The following is a 6,393-nucleotide window of genomic DNA, read 5'->3' on the forward strand; positions in this document are numbered from 1 at the left end:
TATTGTTTTTTTCTTTTATCCAGCCTTGATAAGGTGTTCGTATCTCGTTATGACACATATTCATCCCTTGATAGTGTGTTCGTATCTCGTTACCGACACATACCTTAATTAATCTAATTTAATATTAGAGAGCTTTAGTATAGCGTTTTCTGACTTTGGGTACGTTCAATGATAAATTTTCGCGTTACGGTAAGTCGGCACCGCGCCGATAGTTTACAGCGTTTCCTCGGCTTAACTTTGCGGCCCACTAAGGCTTATGGTGGAATCTATTGAACGGAACGCGAAGCGACAATCATCTTTACGAACAAGCACAAGTTCGAACTTTGCATGACTACCCAACCAGTGGAACTGAACGCCGTGCCTTAGAATAGAATGGAAAATGTGCCCAACATGATAGAAATATTCTCGTATGTAAGCACATCTATATCGGAAGCATTGAAGACCCGAGGTTACTTGTTTTGGCGATCGCACACACCGCGGAGAACCGAAGGTCTGGGTTTTTTTGTATTTCTTTTATTCGTTTCCAATGCAATCGAGCAGTCTGTTTAAATCACACGTGATATAATGAGATGCACTGCGATGCACTGCGATGCGAAAGCACACAAATAAAACGGGATCTTTTTCCTCCAGACCGTAGTAAACATCGCACTCAATTGTCAAGAACTGCGGGGTCGAGCTGCAAGCCCCTGCACTCTGCCACAGTCAGAGAAGGGTTTTAACCGAACACTGGGTTGAGTCGTCGCTAGTGATAACCAATGCGAAACTCGCAGGAGCACACTGTCGCCTTCCACCGTGAGGCGAACGCGTCAACAGCACACACATAGCATCGGACGCCAGCCTGCAGTATCTTTGTTAAGGCAGCCAGCGATGCCAGGTTAGTTTGCTGACTGCCAGTGCAAAAGGACCCATTTAAGAAGACGGGAGCAATAAACGTGTTCTTTAACATGCGAATTACTGCTCACAGGCTAACGAAAGCGTTCAAGAGGTGTTCCGCTCCACCTGCCGGCACATTGTAAACGCAGGGACTCGCAATCGCCTCAATGCATGCTCGCTATTTTGCGGAAATAGCGTACGTATTATGAACGTATGCTAAGCGCAAAAATAACGTATCGTACTGTGCATGCGCAGTGCAGTGACGTAGGGAAATAACGTACTCTACTTCATTACGTAGTCATTTGTACGATATACTAAACTCTCTATTTCAGAACCAAGTTCAGAAGTTTAGGTCGCAAGGAACTTTCAAAAATTAGTGCGCACTGAAGGTGCAATAACATCAACTGTGCAGGAAAGCCGACGACCTGTACTTGTCATAACCCTTTGAATAAATTCATGCGGGATTTTAGTAGTTCGTACACAAATTCAAAATGCAGCAAAAGCTATTTAACTTGAACTCGAAGGCGACCGCAAAATTGTTAGAATCAGCGGGTAGGCGAGGCACCAGAAGGAATGGGCATCCCGCGACACGGCGGGGGCAGAACACAAAGAAGAAGCGGCCCGTGGACTCGTTATCGCAAATTAGGCGCTTTCCTTCCTACCGCGGAGTATTTTCCCCGACTCGCCATGACCGCCTCAGCCTATGATGCGTCGCTGACGAAGCGCCCAGGCAACGAAAGCGGTGAGACGAGAAAATGGCTACCCGACGTGACACAAATGAAAGCGGGGCTACGGCGTCCAACGCACGCTGCGCAGGCTACAGCCAGAGTCCTTCAATGCTTTGCTACAGCTGAGCTTCTAGCGAACGCTACGTGATCGCCGGCTCAGACCGGCGACCGGGCACAAAGAAAACCTGCAACGGCATGCGCCGGAGCACTGGCGTGGGAGCTGCGGCTCCCGCTACGGAAGCTGTCGTAGCAGGGTAGCGTGCGCGCAACGGTGTTGTTTTAACACGAAAGTGTTTTATTCCCGGATACACGAAGATTTCGCTGACGTCATATCCGTCACGAAAGTGACGTCTGTACAACAAAGCAAGCGGCTTGTAAAGGGCGCACCCCTGCACACAGTGTCTTCTTGCGGGGAAGCAACCTTTAGTACTAAAGAGTACGTTATACTTATGGTTGCTTGTTTTCGAGTTTTATAGTTTAACACCGAAGTGTTTTATGCCGTGATACCCCAACATTTCACTGAAGTCCTATCCGTCGCGGGAATGACGGTATACCTTTGCCAAAGCGACCCGCCAGCAGGACGTCGCTCTCCAAGCACAACCACAAGACAGCCGCAAACCCGCAAAATATTCTCAGCTGCTGATTTTACTGCACATTTCACTTCCGTGTTTGACTACTGATTCCTATGACAGCGGAATCAACAAGTTTTTTAGGGGCGAAGCTCCTAAAAAAACATTGTACACGGCACATTGATGATGATTGTGGCAGGATCCCCCTAGGGATTGTCCAACCAAAGATTGGCCGGAGAGGTCATAACGTTCAGCGCGTTCGTGGCTACCCAACAAGGAGGAGAGGAAGAAGAAGAGGTTGTCGTTCGTCGCCTGCGAGCTCAAGACTCTTGCTCGGGCCCTGTCCCGTCCCTTGTATCTGCCATACACGGCGAAATGATGATGGTTGTGGCAGGATCCCCCTAGGGATTGTCAAACCAAAGATTGGCCGGAGAGGTCATAACGTTCAGTGCGTTCGTGGCTACCCAACAAGGAGGAGAGGAAGAAGAAGAGGTTGTCGTTCGTCGCCTGCGAGCTCAAGACTCTTGCTCGGGCCCTGTCCCGTCCCTTGTATCTGCCATACACGGCGAAATGATGATGGTTGTGGCAGGATCCCCCTAGGGATTGTCAAACCAAAGATTGGCCGGAGAGGTCATAACGTTCAGCGCGTTCGTGGCTACCCAACAAGGAGGAGAGGAAGAAGAAGAGGTTGTCGTTCGTCGCCTGCGAGCTCAAGACTCTTGCTCGGGCCCTGTCCCGTCCCTTGTATCTGCCATACACGGCGAAATGATGATGGTTGTGGCAGGATCCCCCTAGGGATTGTCAAACCAAAGATTGGCCGGAGAGGTCATAACGTTCAGCGCGTTCGTGGCTACCCAACAAGGAGGAGAGGAAGAAGAAGAGGTTGTCGTTCGTTGCGTGCGAGCTCAAGACTCTTGCTCGGGCGCTGTCCCGTCCCTTGTATCTGCCATACACGGCGAAATGATTATGGTTGTGGCAGGATCCCCCTAGTGATTGGCCAACCAAAGATTGGCCGAAGAGGTCAAAACGTTCAACGCGTTCGTTGCTACCCAACACGGAGGAGCGGAAGAAGAGGTTGTCGTTCGTCGCCTGCGAGCTGAAGACACGTACTGGGGGTACGCCACACAAGACGCTCTGCAGAAGGCGACGGCCAAGGTGGCTAAAATGTCACACACCGAATTCGCCAACTTACCCATGGAGATTCCCATCGTCCGAAATAAGCCCTACATAATCACTACAAACATCGACGTCGTCGACGGGCTTGTCAAAGGAGCGGTGGAAAGCTTGAAGTGGCGAGTCTTTATATGATGTGTGAGCGAATGTTTCACGGTTTTACCGATAAGCATTTTAGCTTCGCCCCTCTCATCATCATTCACTTCGTGGAGACGGCGGGATTTTTTTTCTGTTTCGTTGTTTTGCATTTGTAGTAAATTTGGTTCGGTTTAGATTTTCAAAACATTTTAATCACTCTGGGCTGACTACTTCTGCTAGGAGCGATGGAAACCAGGGGATCTCAGTTTGAATTAACCGTTCTGGATACCGACGCGGTCAAATTATCAGGCGTTTTCTCCCATTGAAACATACAAGGCTGTGCCGGGACAAGGGCGTCAGTTCTAACTAACCGTAAGTTCGAATAACCAAGTTCGAAAAAAACGAGCTTTATGTCATGTGTCAAGGGCATCCCCTGAGAGGGGACGCATCAAAACCCCCCGAAAAAAGTGAAAAAAGAACAAAAAAACGTCAATTTAAAACGGCGCGCCAAGAGCGCACCAATGGGCAATCGCCAGTGCCGAAATACCGAGGCATCAAGGTCCAATATGGCAGCACACTGGTCAGCCAATCAGAGAACGCCGCGCAGGTGACCAGTGGCGTGATGACCATATATAGACATGAAAAGGAAAGAAGCCAATGAGAGCGCGCCACGAGAGAGCCCAGAGGGGATAAAAGTGTGACGCACAAAGAGAAAGGATTGGCAACAAAACAGGAGTCGGCAGGGGCACGTGAGCTTCAAGGAACGAGCCAGGGGGACGCGGCCAGGCCATCGACCATGCCATACGAGCCTGGGCGGGAGCGAGCCGACTTCGCATCGGCACCGTCATCCTAGGTGCACCACGAACCTGTGTCTTCGTGGCCCCAGCGGCCAACGTCCACGCTCCGTCAACCTTCGTCTCGACGGCGCCGAAAGGCTACGTTCGTGCCGAGCCTACCTGGGACCTCTAGCGGCAGTGGCTACCAGGGGGTAGCCATCGAGGAAGCACGCCGCCCAAAAGACGCTGCAGCGGTCAGAATCTAATCGGGTGTTCCCAAGGAGCCGGAACTGGTGGTTGTTTTTTCGCGATATGGGATCGCGGTAAGAGGGTAGAGGTATTGTGCTGGTTCACAGCTTCGTTGTAAGAATTGTTACTCTGCCTTTGTGTTTCATGAGCCTTACGCTTCGTTAGTACAATCAAACTGCTATGTCTTTGTTTTTTCATTATTATTTTTAGTTATGACCATAGGGTGGAGCCTAAATGAATATTTGCGAGTTCGGGAGCTCATTTTCAGTCTTTATTATTTCAAAAGTGGGGCTGTTTAAGTTTGAGCTTTGACCGCTCTAGTTCGCGAAAAAAATATTAAGAAAGAACTCTCTAGGCGCGAGGCGCCTGGCATGGCCTTCGCGCAGTGGCTTTAGAAATGACTATGATGAATAACCTCTATTGGTCTGAGTCAATGTGCTGGCATTAGGGCACCCGCCCGGTGGGAGGCTTCCTTAGTCCGGGATGCCTTGGGCCAGCTGGTCCTCCGTGCCCTCTCCCCCAATCGTCGCTGGTCTGAGAGGTTGGAGCTGGTAAGCAGCTCCACCCACTGCTCAGGGGTGGAGTTAGAAGTGAAGGTTGCGGATTGCTGGCACTCCCATGCCACGTGGTACAGGGTACCTGGTTTTGTGCACAATTGGCATTTTGCCTGGTATGGGGTCAACCGTGTAAACCGTATTCATCTGCTAGGGATATCTGCTTATCAAAAAGGAAGATGGTTTCTACATGCGTTGTAAATAACATCCCAATATAGCTTTAAAAGAGTTACTCCTGGTCTTTGCTGCATTGCGTCTTCGGACGAGATCCCCCGAGGAAAATATTCCTAACAGTTGGTTGTTTTTGTGAATGACGCGAACGAGCTTATTGCAAGCTCCCGTGTAAAAAAAGTAGTGCTTGCCACGTCAGCAAACACCAGAAGAACAGTTCCAAAATAATGTACACGACTCAATGGATAACCTTACACCCCGGAAGAAACGCTTTGCAGCCCAAAACCCCGTAGAACCGGAAACTTCAGGAAATCGGCCGTGACGGTAGCTATCAAGCACACACTAGCCTGAAGTTCCGAAACATCACAACGTTGACTCCGAAAAATTGCTTTTTAAGGAGTAAGAACCCCAACGACAATGACGAAGTGCCTTCAATCCGCACAAAAATACGTAGTGGGTGAACTTGATGCGTCGAATAGCATCATCGTGTATATTTATATTATTGTAAAGGAAAACCAAGCAGCACAAAAAATATAGACAAATTAAGCTAGATCTACCAATTTGAGCTTTAATAGCAAAATGTAGTAACCATTGTTCTTTGCAGGAAACTAAAAAGGGAAGCAACTAAAAAATGAGAATACTAAGCTAGAGTAAACAAATCGCAAAGGTATATGTGAATAACTAAAAAAAGACTTATAAATACAAATTCTAAAAAAAACTTGGAATGAATGAAAAAAATCGGAAACGTACTACATAACCATCAGGCGATTAACAGAAAAACAAAGATATCAAAAAGCGAATACTGAAAAATCAAACTCGCGAAATCGCAAAGGTTCAATTCAACTAAAAACAAAATGAAAAAAGCCATCGTAGAGAAGCTGTCTGTGTTGGTGAATCGCTCTAATTATTTAACAAAATGTAATGTTACCGAAAAGCAGAGACAGAGTAACGGTTTTTACAAAGTAGTAGGGAATGGTCGCATTTCTCTATCTTCTTACTGTGATACCGTGAAGCGAAACAAAAACCACTCCTGGCTCCTTAGGAGCACCCGATTCTATTCCGCGCGCACCGCCGCCCTTCAGGACAGCCGTGATCGTATAGTGGTTAGTACCTTGCGTTGTGGCCGCAATAACCCAGGTTCGAATCCTGGTCACGGCATGTTTTTTTTTTTCACTTGCGATCTATCACATACTGTCTGACTACAGACTAACCCGCCAACGGT

At 48.3% G+C, this 6,393-nt stretch overlaps 1 non-coding gene across 1 annotated transcript; it reads left to right on the forward strand.

Moving 5' to 3' along the window:
* Positions 1-6,257: 6,257 nt before the first annotated feature.
* Trnah-gug (transfer RNA histidin (anticodon GUG)) lies at positions 6,258-6,329 on the forward strand. The gene has a single exon. It is a non-coding gene; the product is annotated as a tRNA-His (tRNA).
* Positions 6,330-6,393: the final 64 nt, after the last annotated feature.

This window comes from Haemaphysalis longicornis, unplaced genomic scaffold, assembly GCF_048455015.1.
Source record: "Haemaphysalis longicornis isolate Haplotype H1 unplaced genomic scaffold, Haemaphysalis longicornis Haplotype H1 scaffold_7, whole genome shotgun sequence".
NCBI classification, from domain to species: domain Eukaryota; kingdom Metazoa; phylum Arthropoda; class Arachnida; order Ixodida; family Ixodidae; genus Haemaphysalis; species Haemaphysalis longicornis.